This window comes from Pleurodeles waltl, chromosome 3_1 (genome assembly GCF_031143425.1).
Source record: "Pleurodeles waltl isolate 20211129_DDA chromosome 3_1, aPleWal1.hap1.20221129, whole genome shotgun sequence".
In the NCBI taxonomy this organism is placed as follows: domain Eukaryota; kingdom Metazoa; phylum Chordata; class Amphibia; order Caudata; family Salamandridae; genus Pleurodeles; species Pleurodeles waltl.
Window position 1 is genome coordinate 1305425243 of NC_090440.1, and position 17428 is coordinate 1305442670.

A 17428-nucleotide genomic window follows, 5' to 3' on the forward strand; every position below is an offset into this window, starting at 1 on the left:
TTGTACCGTATCTATGGGAATTAATCATGCAAATCGATTGTTGTGACTGTCATTTCGTCAGATAGCTTCACTGTCTTTTTGTGACTTTTTACAGAGGGCTATTCAGTGACCAGAAGGATGTTAGAATACTGTTGTGTGTGTTGTTCTATAGTACCACTGCAAAAGGATTTCCGAGCCTCAATATTTTCAACATCATTTTCAAGATATGGTTGGATGGCAATCAGCCGGAACTTGTCCACTTTCATAAACAACGCCAAAGTTGTGCACCTCAATGCCGGAGAACTTTAGAAAAAATTATATTGTTGGCCATAAAGGGGATCGGCTCTGTAGTCCAAAAGACTGGCTACTCTGCAGGAAGTCTTGGCAGTTGCTTACATTTTGTTTCAGCTATGCACTGGTCAGGTCTTCACTACCCACTAACTGAAGTGCCAGGGCAGGATTTCTGGCCTAGGTGATAAACCATAGTTGAGTAGCACCTATTGTGTGATTAACAGCCACCATTCAGGTGACAGTGGGGAAACGCAATACCCTGGAGCCTGATGTCCCATTGTGTTGGCTGGGACAACCTTCTGGTGCAAACGCTGAGGTGCATGAAGTGAAACTAAACTAGCCTCAGACTGACTAAGGGAATTGTATGAAGTTCCCTGATATCACAGCCTTCAGAAACCCTGACTTTGAATTTCAGTAAACACAGGAAGTTGGAAAAGTAACGTTATTAACACAATTTAAAAATCTCAATCTAAGTGCTAAGAAGAGATCTAATGCCTACTAAGGTGGTTTAAAGGGGTCACAGTTATCACTTCTGATGAACCCTAAAAATTGTACTTGCCATCAGATGTCTGGCATCAACTGGTATCACATTTCAGTCTTGCAGAAGATCAAACAATATCTCCCCGAAGGCCCATGTTCCTCTCCAGTTTGAATGATAGGAGTGTCTTAGCCATTCACGTGCGTAACACCCACCTAGTTTAAATGAAGAGTATTCTACACAACACTGAATATCGCATCATCCAAAGGCCTAAAGAAATATGAATGCATCATGCCACCCTTGTTAGAATTTATGGATACCACTACAAGCTTGCATCTTCAGAATCTCCTGTACCACCAACAAACACCCTACCTCACTGATGAACTAATCATTCTAGTCTGACCACATAAGTTCATGACAATTCCAGACCACAATTGTAGAAACGCAAAAATGAAAGACTGGGAGCAAGCTTTCTCAGATTCAAGCTTGTGGGGCAACATCTCACCACAAATCAGGTTTGGACCTTCATTCGTTATTTCAGAAAGTAGCTGAAGGTGCATGTGTTTGAAAAGCAACTCATCCACCATTCACAAGCAAACTTCAGAACCGAGAAACACAGAAGATAATGTATTCTTCCTAGTTCCACTTGTTTAGAGGTGCATCACCACTTCTGCAAATCCCCTCATCGAAGTACCACTGTATAGATGTACCACGTAATCGATGTGCCACTGCATATAGGCAATTACATTCAAATTACCACAACTGAGAATGCCACTACTAAGAATACCACAGCATTATATGAGGTAGGTTAAATAATAGGCATAAGGATAAGGCTTAAGGAAAGAGGATTTGTTTGATTTTGGATTAGGCTAGGGCAAGGGGAATGTTTTGTTTAAGATAAGGGTTGGCATTAGAAGGGTCATAATTTAGTTTAGTTTATTGTGTCAGGTTAAAGACATAACCCATACAATGTGCAGTATGCAATAATAAAATCATCTTTCTAAGGCATAAATACCATACGAATAAATGTAAACAGTAAGCTAGCATTCTTGCACAGGTACACATACAAGAAACAACAGAAAAGCTTGAGTATTGTGTGAACTTTTCAAAGGCCATACAGCTGAGATACTATCAGGGGCCTAGGAAAAGTGCTCTGTGCAACAGATACAGATAATGTCAGGGCCACTGGAATTATGTGGGAAGAGAGGGACAAATTATGCAGCAGGACTGATTAAATTATGCAGCAAGAAAAAACAAATTATGCAGCATACTGCAGCACATTTTGTCATAGCATTTCTGTCCTATTTTATCAGTTTTAAACTTGGTAACACTGTCTGCGCATTGTTTGAATCTCATTGATACCAATTTAACACTCAAAATTAGCAACAAGGAACAGAAAGGTGACACGCACAGCGCTGCAAATGGCTTTCCACCTCTTGCAAAGAGGTGCCACTGCATATTTATTACTTTTTGAACCGTTTGAATTGAAAACATTTTGTTTTGTCAAAAAGCTACATATCATGCAGCAGATGATGGATTAAGCGGCAAATCTATAACTATAATTATGGTAAAATGTCTGCGACTGCACAATCACATAATTCCAGTGGCCCTGATTATGAATTAGATCATATGCATTTTCAGATTGAAGATAGTATAGTTAAAACGTGATATGACAACAGCAACTTGTTAACAATTTAGACACTTCAAGACTTAAGAATTGTACTGTCAAGTATAATAATAAAGTAAGAATAAAAATAGACTATAAATTGGCCATGCTAGTAAAATCTATCAGTTGGGCCTAGGTCAAGTGCTTTGTGCAAGAGATTACAAATTAGTTAAAGTGCATTTTCCACTTGAAGACGACTCAAATGATTATAAGGTTTTGGCACAGGATATACCTTGTTAGGGTTTAGGGTAAATGTATGGTTTGGCATAGTGTTAGGTTAATGGTCATGGTAAGGTTTAGGCTTAGGGTTGAATTGAGAGTTAGGCAAAGGGGAATGGTAAGGTTAAGATATTAGATTTAGGGTAAAGATTAAAGAAATTACTCACATACTTGGACCAAGCTTACTCCACATAGTTGTGTTCTCAGTGGTATCATCCTCAGTAATGTATTCCATATGACAACATTTCAGTGTAGTTTGATTCTGTGTAGGAACATGCAGATAGTCACAATCCTAATCATAAACTCTTTATTTTGAACATTTCTCAATTTTCTGCCAGTTAGATTTGCACTATATCAATGCAATAATTATTTCAGGATATGAATCAAAATACTATAAGGAAGTGGAAGAAAACCCTCCGAGAAAATAGTCATATACATTTAAAATGGGCATTGTGGTGTGGCTGATTGAGACGTTCACGTTTTCAACAATGGAAGGAGCATCTTACAAACAGGGAGCAAGGATTTTCAAATACTTGAAAACACTACCCAGAAGCTCAGGCCTGTCATTGGAAGTCATATAGGGGTCGTAACTGTGCCCCCTGGCTTTCGCCTTGCAACCCCTGGCCCTGCCTTTGCGACCCCCAGCCTCAGAAGTGGCAAAATTAGTGCCAGGAACACAATTGCAGCTCCACTTTCTTTGTTTTCTGTCAATGTTATATTTCACTAATAGTGAATTTTATTTTATTATTATTATATATAAGTGTGATAAAATATGAATTACAATTTGCTGTTATATGACCTCCCCTGGCAGCTGAGGTAAGTGAAAAAAAAAGATTTTAAAATATATGTTGTGTGCGTTCCTGCAGAGGAGAGTGTGCTTAAGTGAGAGTGGGTGTGTGTATGTGTAACTGTGTGTGTAAGTATGCTTGTGAGAGTGCAAGTAAAGACGCAATGGTGTGTGATGTCATCTCTGCTACCCCTGGCAGTTTGGTGAATTGACGTTCATGGGCCTGCCTTATTGCATCAACTCAACTTTGTCAAATAAACTAATCTAGCAAAAGTGGGCTTGAATTATTCCGCAATAATGTTGGTTTCATGCAATTGTGTGTTGAATAGTGCTATCCAAACTGTACTGCTCAAGTGAATGTTTGAACATGTTCTGCCCAATACCTGGAGAAAAACGTGGCATTGGGTGCAAAAACCAACAGCATACTGTGTGGCAACAAAATGTTCCCTGGTATTTTTTTGCACCCAATTACACCAGCTTTCATGATGGTGCCGTTAGAGTCTGCTAAGTATTTTAATACTTTTCATATTTGGTTTGCATACTGTATTATTTTGTAACTCTTAATAAATTAAATAAATATAACCATGACATTTTTGCTCTGTTATTTAAGTGCCGTAAAAATTATTTATTGTGTTGGTTGAACACAGAAGCACCTACCCATTGTGTAAACAAGTACTTTAATTATACTCAAAACACTAAGACCTATTTTTACTGAAGCATATTTGTTACAAGCATGGTTAAAGTCAATCGGTCTCGCCTTGACTTTGTCTGCTTTTCTGTCATGATTTTTGCAAAACTTTATTCCTGGGGAAGCTGTCTGGCACTCATCAGTCTAAAAACAAACAAGCAAAACAGTGGCTAAAAGCAAAAATATTTGTGTAGTCTCCAAAAGCATACGTTGCCATAGTAGTCCCTCGCACTGAAGGGAATTGCTTTGTGTGTTGGATAAGGTACTTGTTAAAGGGTAGAATGCCTTCACTCACAGTGAAGTTAGCCAGTGGCCGATGTGGGGTGAACCCTTGCCTCATGCTGTATGCTTTTATGGGCAGGAGAAAGATGAGACTGACACGATAACAGACCAATGCATGAAGTAGTTTGCCTGAAAGCAGCTATAGGGGAGTATAGTATACAAACACATTTCAGAAAAATCTAAATATCTAATTCTGTCCCTTTCCTCAACACCAGATTACTCAACTAGGTAAGATCTATCCACGGGTACTGCCACAGAAAATCCTCTTTGTACAGCCTTACAAGTGCAGACATTTAGGGCCCGATTACGACCTTGGCGGAGGGGATTACTTCGTCACAAACGTGCCGGATATCCTGCCCTGCGTATTACAAGTTCCATCATATCCCATGGAACTTGTAATACGGCAGATGGGATATCCGTTATGTTTGTGATGGAGTAATCCCCTCAGCCTAGGTTGTAATCAAGCCCTTAATTCTGTATCTAAAAGCATCATGGACCAAGTAATTGATAGTAGTGGACTGTACACTGAACAAAACATATCGTAGAGATCAATGCCTTGCCTAGGTAGTACATACACAGAGCTGAAGTGCACCGCATACTTTCACAAATTGCTGCCATCACCCTCTCCCACTTTTTTCTTCTGTTCACATGGTTATTTTTTGTACCTATACATATCTTTGAATCATCTTATCCCATTTTTATATTCTGACTTGAGAGCACAACTGTCGGCAGACAATTACGTAAGCGTTACTAGAGGTGGGCGTTGGATCCAGCCACATGTTGGGAGGCAGGATTATATGTTTTGATTGGGCAGACGTTGTGTGTTTCCTCAAAAAAAAGTGCTTGCCCTCCACACAGTTGTGATTATTTTGCTTATTTATCCAGTTGCCTGAGCTTGAACTTTCAGGGGTACATACATGTGATGACAAAATAATTTATGTTGTTGTTTTTCTGGCAGGAGCACTGATGGGAGGAGGGCAGCCATTAACTTACATGGATTTTTAGGTCTGGTTTGACAGTGCAACTTTCACCTGACCTTTTAACCTACACCAATGTTATTTTATCCACACAAATACAGATTAATTCATGTGCAATTTACTTGTAATGCTTTGCATTGCCTTCCAACATTCTTTTAAAGCTAGACCTATTGGCATTGCCAAAGCCTGTTAATTGTTTTAGCACTCTGAGGCTACTTTGGTAGCTGGTTTCCAGTGATTGATAAATTATTTTTTAAATAGGTACGTTAGTCGTCTGCTGAGTACTGTGTTTTTTCATTCCCTTGTATATACTCTCAATAGATATTTTTCAGGTTTGTTATTTTCACTGCTGTTTTGGCTTAGTATTTTCATTGGTTTAAAAGGTGACAGGCTTGTTTGGGGCTGTGCTTTGCAGACATTCTCTCTCTTCCCCTGGTTTCATGAAACATGTAGTAGGGGAGGCGTGTTTACTTCTTGCTAGAATCTTAATGACACAGCTGCCCAAGAGGGTTGTTCGCTCAAACACAGACTGATATTTTCAAATCACACAAGCATCAACTGCTTACAACATGACTGCAGCAAGTCCCCACTTACTCTAGTGCAGTTTTTTTTAACTATTAGTAAAATGTGCATTGATCAGGTAAAGGTCACCCGTATATGGTAGAATTTTTAAAACTTCAACGCAGCCTTGAGTATGAAAGGTGCATTGCCTTGTAAAGTTTTCAAAACAAGAATAGCAAAGCACTCACCATTGAACTGCAAGACCTGTGGGCTACATATGGTATTGAAGTTCTGTAAGTGATTAGTTATTTTTTTAGTCATAGCGGGCATAGCGTTGATTAAAATGTGAAGAATACACATGAGAGAACAATTAAATATGGATCTTTTACATTTTTATGCATTTTTTATTATACTTGCGAATTTGCAAATATTTTTCATATGCTAATTTTTTATTTTTTTGGTAAGTATTTTTTAACTTTGCACTCATCGTAAACTTGATCAAATTTGTAAAGTCAGAAAAAGTAAATATTGTGACACAAATTCTGCTAAATGTGTGTGTGAGTCAATAACTCAAAAACTTTCACCAAATACATTTTTGCAAATAAAATCTTTTGCTCATACATGCCCAAGCAGGCAGGGAACATAAGATACTTTAGGGCCAATTTTAGAGGTGGGTGTAACTGCCGGAGTTTCTCTCTGCGGAATTCCGCAGAGTAACACAAAATCTTTGCGAGATTCTGAGGGGTTCTGAGAACGGGGGCTTTCGGTATGTGGCACTACTTGTGCTAATTTTTAGCACCAGGAGCTCATTCCGTGCTGAAAACTTAGCGCAAATGGTGCCAAGTGATGAGGCAGTGGGCACTGCTTCTAGACTTAATTTTGCTGCTGCTCAAGTAGATTTTCTACACAAACTGCAGCTTTCTGACTGTGGACCAGTGGTGGCTGGTGACATTTGAAAGTGGTTGGGCGTAAAAGTTGGGCATGACTTTTATGTAGCGAGTGAAGTGAGCAGGATAAACGGACAAACATGGGGTCCAAGGTGAGTCCTCTTCCCAAGAAAAAATTGAAAAAAGATTGACAAATGGTGCACTTGAAAGCAAATGAATTTAGTGAGAAAGCAATGTTTATAATGCAGTGGAACATGTAAGGGGTCATTATGAGTTTGGCAGATGGAAAAGACCATCCGGCAAAGTCCTGCAGTCAGGTTGCCGTCTGGGGCCCCCTGCACCCCGTCTCCACCAGTCTTTACATGGTAGTGCTACCACCATGTAAAAGCTGGCAGAGAGAGGGGTCGTAAGCTCAGGCCTGTGCTTCTTGCAGGGCTGCCCTCGCAGATTAGGACCGCCAGCACCACCAGTCCATCCTGTGGAGGTGAACTGGCAGTGCTGGTGTCCTACCGTGGCGCAACCGCCACAGTCGTAATGTGGCGGTCAGACCGCCACAAAAGTGGTCAGACCACTGATTTGGCGGCAGTCAGACCACCAGCGCGACCCTGGCGGTCTTAATGTAATGACCCCCATAGTCTTGAAGCACTAAACACATTAAAAAGTCCCCATATCCTACTGCATTAATACATTCAGCAGTTACTTTAATGTGCAAATTGTAGTGTGACAACTTCAGGCTCTTTAAATTGTGTGCTTGCACAGTGTCTTGCCTTGCACGCAGCACCAACTTTGGAAGAAAATGCTCTAACCAGGCGTCAGGAAGCACCCACAGCTGCTGGTTGCAATCAATCATACAGAAGTATGTGCAGACAGATCTTTAGGTGGGATGAAAAAGTGGGAGCTCTCTAAAAGGAAACATGTAATATAAATGTATGTGATTCCCATAGTGTGCCACCCGGCCTGTATTGTGTTTTCTCTCTGAGATGTTATTGCATCCAGAAACATAAAACAACAACTGACATACACCTAAAACCTGTCAGGGCTATTGGCTTTGTCAATGCTTGTTAGCTGTTTGAGATAAATGAGTAACAACAATGATTAGTTATAAAGAATTAACATTGTAAATGTTTCAATTCTGAAATTTTGAGACTGTAAATTAAAAATATTGAGGCGTATGGAAGGAGTAGGGCCTTCAGTTATTTGTGCATTACTTTAGATATGCATGGTCTGTTTCCCTTCACATCTCATCCCTCTGTACATTTTCAACCTCCTTTTTCCTCTTCAGCACCCTCATTTCCTTATCGCCTGAATACACTTCCTCGCATCTCTTTCATTTGACCAACTCAAACATACACTGCACTCATTCACATTGAAGCACATTATTTCATTTTGTTTTTGCCTTCTAAATATTTTGACCCCTACACACCCTTTCACACACATTTGCACTGAATTTAATTTGACTATTGTTCTGTGTGCTCTGCACCAGCAATCACAATCAAAGCCCCTTATAAACACCTATCACGAGTCAAAGTATGCACTATGCAAGAATAATACAATGCCCAGAAACACAGCACGATGAATCAGCTAACTCTTTAGAGGAATGCAAAATTAAGCAAAACGTGAAATAAGAGGAACCTCTTGGTTGACACACGTTACACACATTTTAACATTTATTATTCGTATATCAATCGATGTTTGTGGCATTAATGTTAAGGGCATGAAGATAGAGCCAGCTTCAACACCATACAGCAGATAACTACCTTTACTGTACGCACGTATTTCTCCCCTTGCACTTGACTCGGATATTTGGATCCATTTTCAAGGGAGCAAGAACCGTGCTAGTCGCATGGAACAGTTTCACGAGGAGCAAATACAGCAGCTCCACTTCTAAAGGAGCCAGTGATCTGCAGCCAGAGCCTGGGTTGTCACACAGGAGCTTAGCATTTCAAGGAGTCTCAGTAAAATAAATGTACACATGATTAGCATTACAACACTTACCGTTACTAAAGACAAGGCACTAACTCACACATTCTTGCATCCACTCCTGGGATGGGGTGGGATTTATCCCTGTTAATGACAGATGGCTGCTCTCTCTCATGCAGGGATAAAGACTCCGATGCCCAAAATCATGACGCTAAAAGTGTTACTGGCCTATAGTGGATAGACTACATTGGAAATGAAGGGCTTTAGAGAAATCATCCCTGCGTCGTGCATCACAGTGTTGACAGTTGATTTACTGCCGGACTTCCGTCTCATGCTTCAGAGCGAGGCGGAGCAGGCAGCCTGGGACAGGCACAACACAATTCCTTACTAATTGTTCGATTTAATTGTCCATGCGAGGCCACCAAAAGCTGTCTCTTACTCGTCTTTTGGTCATAGTGGGCCCCAAATGACCTTCATGTGCTTTCTTCAGTAATGAACACCTCAACCCCTCCGGAGGAATGAGTTTGTCATTCCTCAAGAGAATGCCCTCCTCAATTGTTAACTCATCAGAAACTTTCCAAAATGGCTGAACGGCCATCGTCAAGTCTCTCTCATTTGGCCAGCCCTCAACTATAAACCTCATAACTGCGCACAGGTCATTGTCATTGGCCAAATTCTCCTTCCACTCTGATTCAGAACACACATACACCCGTTCAACCTCAACAGCTGCAATCATACAACATTCGTCGTCCACAATTGTAGCTCCTCAGTCCTAAAAGCGAAACCACCCCTGCTGTGAATGGTCTGCCACAACCGCCACAATCCCCGCATTGGGGAAATCTTGGTGTGTGCCCTCTTAGCGACCAAAAATTGTGCTAGGGGACCCTAAATCTCACTCACAAAACTCTGCCATGCATTGGTTGGCGGAATTTGGCCAGAACTAAGTGTTACCTGCATAATGAGGAGTGGCCAAAACTCCGTCAACCTGCCGGTGGGGCAAATTGATCACCCACCCCTAGCCTAATTACAGTTTTTGTGGACAAGGTACTTCATTGAAAAGGCCACAGATTACCCTGCTCAAATAGGTTGCAAACATTATGAAAGCTCTAACCTCACTTAACTTCATGCATTTAACTATGGGTTTCAATTGCCTTTCCTCCCAGTGGTCTGTTCCTCCAATGGAGCTGCTCAGCTTTCCAGACACTCCTTTCCTCTTTTTGATGGCTTTGCACATGCCCAGGGTCAGCAGACCTGTACTCAACCTAGTCTCACACCTCCTGAGAAAGAGTCTGAAAGCTGCAGCCTTCAAAATTGTTAGCACCACAGGAAAAAGTACCTTTATCTGAGCTGTTTTGCATTTAACCTTCAAATGCTTTCGGGGTTTTTAGAACTGCTTAAATAAGAACTGTGAATAGCACAATTTCCATATCCATATGTATAATTGAATCTTTCTCTCGGACATTACTGTCCTTGTAATTTAATATATTTTAATTATGGGACTGAGAAGGGCCTTACGGTCAGAGATATAGGGTTAGTGAATAGCTCTGTGACAACATATCCTTGAAGATTATCTGTTGAACCCAGTCATGTGAAGTTTGCTCCAAATTCTTTCTTTCAGTATCCTTGAGAAAGCCCACTGGATTCAGATTGATTCTGTTTGATGTGCTATCCATATCTTTTGTGCTGTCTTGTAATATCTGGGGCTATGACCTATTCCTTTTGTACCATCAATGACCGCTATCTCTCAGATAACTGTTTGCTTTAGTAACCTGGGAACTTAATTTGTGATTTGTCATGATATTTGTGCAAACATTTCCATTGCTCAGATCAAGATAAATGCACAAGTCAGTATCCATCCATGGGTTTGTGCAGAAATCATCTACCACATGGCGATTAAAGTTAGTAATCTCTTCTACATGCTGGCCAAATTTGTCAAGTTAAAGTTCCAGGCTTCACTCAAACCAAATTCTACTATATTGTTCATCATAACTTATACAAAGAAAGTAGTTCATAGTTTTTGAATAAAGTACATGGCGATTTCTGTTATGGATTTATTATCATGAAGAAGAGATGGGCTAAGTGCAGTGCAAGAGAGTCTTCTGACCTGTGCAAGGAGAAGAACTCACTGTAACAATGCTTTTAGTATAGCTGATGATTATGGAAACCAAATATGAGTATCTGTATAGGGCATTGCTTTCCTATTAAAGCTTACCCTTTCAGCCCATTTGTAGTCAGTGGGCAGTACTAGCATTTGATCAGTATATGAAACAAGTGCTAAAACTAAGGTAGGCCATGTTTTATTGCATGTCCGTTTTTCAGGGTGGTGAATTTGTATGTTTCTCACTAGTCTACTGCACTCGAAATTCCAATAGTTTTAAAATATTTTAAGATGTACTTTTCTATGCTGTCTACTTCATGCTTTTTGGCACACCATATCGTATTTCTTTTCATGAACATTTTGTAATATTTGTACCTTTTTGCCTTTGAAGGTCGGTGATGGATCCCATAGTAGAATTTATGTGTTTCGCTACGGTCCTATTATAATATTGTGTGATAATTTCCCCTTGAGCATTAAGTACTTATGATGCCTCATTCTTGTTTCTAGATATCCTGTAAGAGTGGTGGAACCATTTGTTACTCCAGGACACCACTGGCCTCCTGTCCTGGATATTATCTCGATTAGAAAGAATCTTATTTGAAACAAGCACTTCTACGGTGCATTCTAAGCGGTGAAGACTTAGCCCGGCTCAAGCTGTAAGTACTTTCTGTCTTGTACTCAAATATATACAGCAGTGTCTGCTGCTTGCATAATTAACATCCCCAAAATCATTTTAAGTACCACTGTGCCTTCCAGCAGTACGATAATGTACTTAATGTAACAGTTCAACTGTATCAGCGCTTGCTTCTACTTTACTTAGGATTGTCTCATTTTTTTAGGGACTTTCCTCCACAGTTTTGAAATGATCAGGTATGTTCATTTAGGATGATCCATACTGATTGCTGCTCCTTGCTATCTATCTATCTATCTATCTATCTATCTATCTATCTATCTATCTATCTATCTATCTATCTATCTATCTATCCCTAGCCTGAAGGTATCAGAGCGCCCAGTACAGAATCAAAGGCAAGCATAAAGTCAGTGAGAGATAGGAGAGATAACTGCTTTTTGGATTGTTACTGTGTTTTCTTGCCTTCAACTCTTCCGTAAATTGGAGCAGCATTGGGGTACTCCTGCGGGATAGCGGATTTTGTTACATATTCTGGGTGTACAGATGAAAAAGGCCTGTCGCTTTTTTTTAAAACATATTTTAGTCTCCACTCTGATGGTGTCCTGGCTACAGGTGTGCCGGGAACCACCAGAGATGGTGAACTTGTCTGCAAGATAATCAGGTTTGCTTTTCAGGATGGCTTTGTAAATGATGCTGGCGGTGCTGAATATGGTGCAGGCTAGTAAGGCCACCTATGAGCATGACATCAGGATCGGGGTCATATGATGACATGTGTTACACAGTATCTGCAAAATGCAAACAGCCATTTGATGAAGAAATTTCATCACAATGTGAGCACCAAGTTGAGTTGAAAACCCGTACACAGGGCAGGTCTCAGTTCGAGTGTTGAGGCCCTGAATGGTTGTAATGCATGGTGATTTTTGGAAATTGCATGGGATACCTTTATAAATAATGTTGGCAGAGTAGGTGTGGGTGCTCAGCATCTGAGGAAGTGATGCCTCAGCCTTTTCTCCACGGTCCCTACTGCTTCATCTCTTAGGATTACACTGCGTAAATGATTCCAAGATTTGCAGGTCTAAGTGTAGCATATTCCACTGATTGTGTGGTTCGAGGGAAACAGGTCATGAGACAAGACTGATTGGGAGTGTGGTAGTGGAGCTTATGGAGTCACATGTAGGGGTAAATGCGTAGAACCCCTCCAGCACGAGCAGTTGGGGGCAAAGGGGACCATCAACAAAAGACTAGAACATGACACAAAGCAAGTGATGATATCAAAGTGTGAGAAGAAGACAGGTCAGGTGTGCTCGGAGGTAATTGTAGGCTCTGAATATAACGCTCTACATTCCAGATAGAGATGAATACTGACATGTGGGAGACACATGATAAATGAACCAAAATAGCTTTTTTATTGTATATATCACCTGGAGAATTATGGTGAGTGCTAGAGACTCCATTTGCTAAAAGGTAAATGTAGAGCGACGATTTGGAGAAAGACTACCAAAATGGTGAATGGAATAATCTATATAGTCCATGAGAGGGGGCGCAATACATAAACACACATAAAATAGACTACACGAGAGAACGAGTCACCTTACTACTAAAGAGAATAACATGAAGCAATCACTTTCTGGAGCTACAATAAGCGATTGAGAAGGGCCCATTTATTTGTCATGGAACTGGGTACTGAGTACATGCTGCAATCTCTCAGCGGAAGCAGTGAAATAATTCCAATTGGGCTGGGACAGCTGTGGGTGGGTGTAGTAGCAGCACTAAAACAGGACAAACTGGCAAACTCCTACCGCTTTCTGCCACGTATACGTAGTTGGTTAGGTGTCCTCTCTGCCTTCACCTGTATTACCAGTTTACATTTTGAGTAACTCATATATTTTTATTATAAATTGGGTAGAAATTCCTTTGTGACTTACTTACCACAGATTCGCCAAAGGACCTTCATCTTGAGGGTTTTTGTTATGTGCAGTGCCAAAGTTGTATTTTACTGAAAAGAAAGTATTATTGGTAAGGTGATGACTGCTCAAAAACCTAGTATCCAACAGTGATGCTTTAACACTGTCCCCTTCCAAACAATTACCTGAACACTCACCCAAGAGCTTTCAACTATCCCTCAGCTGTAGTGAAACCGAGTCTCAATGTGCACTGGGAAAGAATTTCAAAAGCATAACTGACTGCTCAGCATTAAATACATCTTAGTAAATCTGAGCATGTTTGAGTCTGATTCGGTAGTTGCACCTTGGTGTTTCATCAGCCCTCAATTAAACTTACGAATACAAACTTCCAAGTTCAGGAGAATAATTTACATATCCACAAAAGCTAGTTGAGGTTTAGTCGAGCTTTAGTGCTCAGAACTGAGTCTTCGGCTTCATTGAGCATGGGTGTGATTTCGGGTGATGTTCAACGCTGCTGTGAGTTGGTTACTTGCTCACAATATTTGTAGAGAGTTTGATTTATCTACAAGGCATTTTCTGTTGATTCATTTAAAGCTATATGTTTTGTAGGCGACATTCATGATTGTATTCACAAACATTTTACACAAGTAGATTGAAATTTGGTGCACGAAAAGTACGAAACAGAATTTGAAACCACTAACATTTATGCCCAGAAATGGCATTTAGCGCTCCAGACAATCCCTCAATATGGGAGGATTTTTGTATTATTAGCTTCACCAGGGGTGGTGGAAAAGGGTTTTTTTAGTGGAGAATTCATGCGATTAATTGAGATTCAAAAATATTTTGTTGGTCCTTATTCACTCTAGATACACACATTAAATGTAAAACCTAAGAGTACGTGCCTTTTCAGGGTGTGGTAATGATCAAACCTATATTGTTTGAGGTTGTAGAGCGATGTTTTTTTAATAATTAAAAAAAATCTGCCTATGTTCGTTTTCGACAGGCATTCTTCCAGAGATTCTCATATGACTTTGCAGAGATTTCCATTCTTCAGCAGGTCTTTATGAATTTCAGAAAATGTGTGAATCTAGGGAAATTGTAGATGAACATTTGTGATAAACAGATTTCCAACTTTTCTGGAAAATCTTTGTGAATTGTCACAAACTGGACAACCATAATAACTTAATGAAAACACCAGCAAAAAACTGATATTCAGCATTCGGGATGTAGAACTGAGGCTGAGAATAGTTGACAGTTTTGTAAAGTAAGACTTTTTTGAAAAACCTAGTCCTTGAATTGTTTTCAGTAAAGCATCCTTAATTGTGGACTTGTGAACTAAAATTCAAATATTCATTATTTATTTAGTATGAATAGAAATATTATTTTGTTGCACTGTATTTTAACTACTGTCATGTTGCATCTCCTGGTACTTTGTGTAGCTTGCTTACGTTTTATTGTAATGCATCCCTACCATGTGCTATACATATGACTTGCATTCCTATTTATTCTCAAACGATAAATACTATCATACAATTAAGTGGGCTCCCTTTCTACATAGAGTACAACCATTTTATTGATGTACGAATCCTCTTAGGTAGTGCATTTGAAATAGTGATTGAACACATATGCTGTCAAAATAAATGTTGACTTTTGCTGCTTTTATAATGTAAATGCATCTGTGATGCAATTTTCTATTCCATATTCTCAATATCAACCTCCGGAGGGCCTTACTATGTGCAGTTAGCCTTCCTCTTTGCGTATGATGTATAGTGTGAAACAACAGAAGGGGGAATGGCATGATGTGTCACTGGCAAAACCAGATTAATTGCTTCTGTAAGTTTCTACTTTGCCTTCAAACCCCCACTTGTATTCTACCACACTTTTGTTTCTGGGACTTTTGTGGGAACAGAGGGTGCCCAAAACTGGATTTTAGTGTTAGATGTGGGGGGACAGTAGGATTATCTCAGTACACTCCTGCAACACCCCCAGACCTCAAAGCCCACGCTGAGTGAGACCAATGAATTTCTCAATCTTAATAATGCCCAAAGTGTGTGATTTTGGCCCCGGGAACTTTTATCTTATTGTTGTGGCATGCCCAAGAGTCATTCTCACCCACAAGCCCATGACAGGCATAAATGTGGTATCTCTGTTCACCAACTTCAGAACCCTCCTAGTGCTGAAGATGATGACTGGATCTGCTGTCTGTGGCTTTTGGGAAGTTCAAAAGGACTGGACCCGCCTCCTTTTGTATCGAAGAAAAAGATGTGGACTTCAGGGATCATAAGTCTCACATACTGAAGCTAAAGAGCCGCAACAGTCTATAGGAGGCCTTTTCCTGAAATTGCCTAGTTTACAAGTTGCAACTGGACCCTGCTGTTGGCCTCTGCCTGGCACTCTGTCCCCAAGTGCCTCCACTCACGTTCTGGGGTGGTGGGGGGGGGGGGTAGCAGTGTACTACTGTGGTGGATTGGTACTTAAAGGAATAAGTAATAAGGTAAAATCTTTGACTAGGATGAACATGGTTAGTGTATCCAACCCATACTCCATCGTGGTTAGCCTCAAATTGTGCCTAGGTCATGATGTAATACAACCATTGTCCCTGTATTGGATTTTTGTCATTTTGGTATTGTTTGGATTTTTAAATTATACCCAATTTTTCTAATTCAGTTTGGGAAGTACTGCATTTTGACTTTATTACTGTAGGTTTCTGCATATGTACTTTCCACATTGCCCTACATTAAGCCTGTCTGCTCTGTACTATAGCTACCTGGGGTTGAACCCAGGTTAATGTCATGAGTTTAAGGGTTCATCATCACAAGGGTTGTGGTTATTTCTTGAGGTGAGTAGGCTCCCGACAAAGTTAATAATACTTTTCTTGCAGTCTCTTTTTTTATTTTTTTTGCATCAGGAAACAAAAGCAAATTTATGGACATGACAAATCATTTGTACAATGATTCGTAACATAAAATATATATTTTAAAAAAAAGTTTTCACTGCTTCCTGAAAACTCTCAATTCTTATCCAAAGGCTAATGACACTGATTGGGGGAAATTCTCTCCCTTCTCCTATTTTCAACTTTTACCTTTAAAACAATTTATGTCTGGCCAAGGTAAGGGGTTCAGGACTTGGTTGAATGTTCACTCCATAAACAGATCATTTTCACTATCCATGGATATTCTTGTACTTAGTCATGAAGGTATCAATGAAAAGAAAGAAAAGAAAAAAAGGAACGTTTCCTGGTGCATTATTAAAGGTGCACTTTCAAGAGCATTCCTGCATTAAAAAATAATGAATGAGTGTTTATTTACATATTGCTGTGTGAAGCTGAGAGCTTTTTGGTAGTTCACAATTATATTAGATTAAATACAAAAATGAAAAAAATAATGTATCCAACTTTTTCAGGAGTTTACTGTGAATATGAAAGGTTAATAAAACATGGCCAGCTGAGTGTGGAAGAAAGCTCTGCCTTCAAATTTTGTTTGTGTCTGAAAAAGGTTTGAATGACTGAGGGGCATATTTACGAGCCCCGTGCACTGCTGTTGCTTCACTTTTTGTGATGCAACAGTGGCACACATCTGGAAATCATATCTATGAGGCCACTTACAGATCTGGGCTAAGGCAAGACAGCGTAAATCTCTGGATTGCCTTACTCTGTATTAAGGAGGCATTCCATGGGGGTTATGGTGGGTGCTCCCAAGTAACACCCATGGATTTTGATGCATCCCCAGATTTACAAGACCTTGTAAACCTGGGGATCCACAAAGACGTTACCCTTCTCCAGGGAGGCGCAACAAGGAGAAATATCTTTATTGCTCCTCGTTTTTCTTCTTTCTATAGAAAAATTAAAAAGCCACCCAGGACTATTTTTTGTGCAGGAAGGTGTCCTTTCCTGCACAAAAACAATCCTGCGTGCAATGAAGGCACCCTTGCACCATAGAGCAAGAGCACCTGCATTGGCTCTAGGCTGGCAAAATGGCTCCAGTGCAGAGGGAGAGGACACAAATGTGCTGTATGCCATAGTGCACATACCTGCCCTTTCCTGTAGACAGAGGACAGTGCAGCATCAAAAGCCCATAAATATGACTGAAGTGTCTCAAGGGGCTCCTCCTAGAGTTGTTGG

General features: G+C 40.2%; 1 protein-coding gene across 5 annotated transcripts in view; it reads left to right on the forward strand.

Moving 5' to 3' along the window:
- MYLK (myosin light chain kinase) overlaps window positions 1-17428 on the forward strand; it is a 1681938-nt gene that overhangs the window by 172804 nt on the left and 1491706 nt on the right. For all 5 annotated transcript variants that reach the window (XM_069224656.1, XM_069224654.1, XM_069224658.1 and 2 more), the window contains one exon: window positions 11281-11429. The gene's annotated coding sequence lies outside the window, so the exon portion shown is untranslated. The remainder of the gene's footprint in view (window positions 1-11280; window positions 11430-17428) is intronic.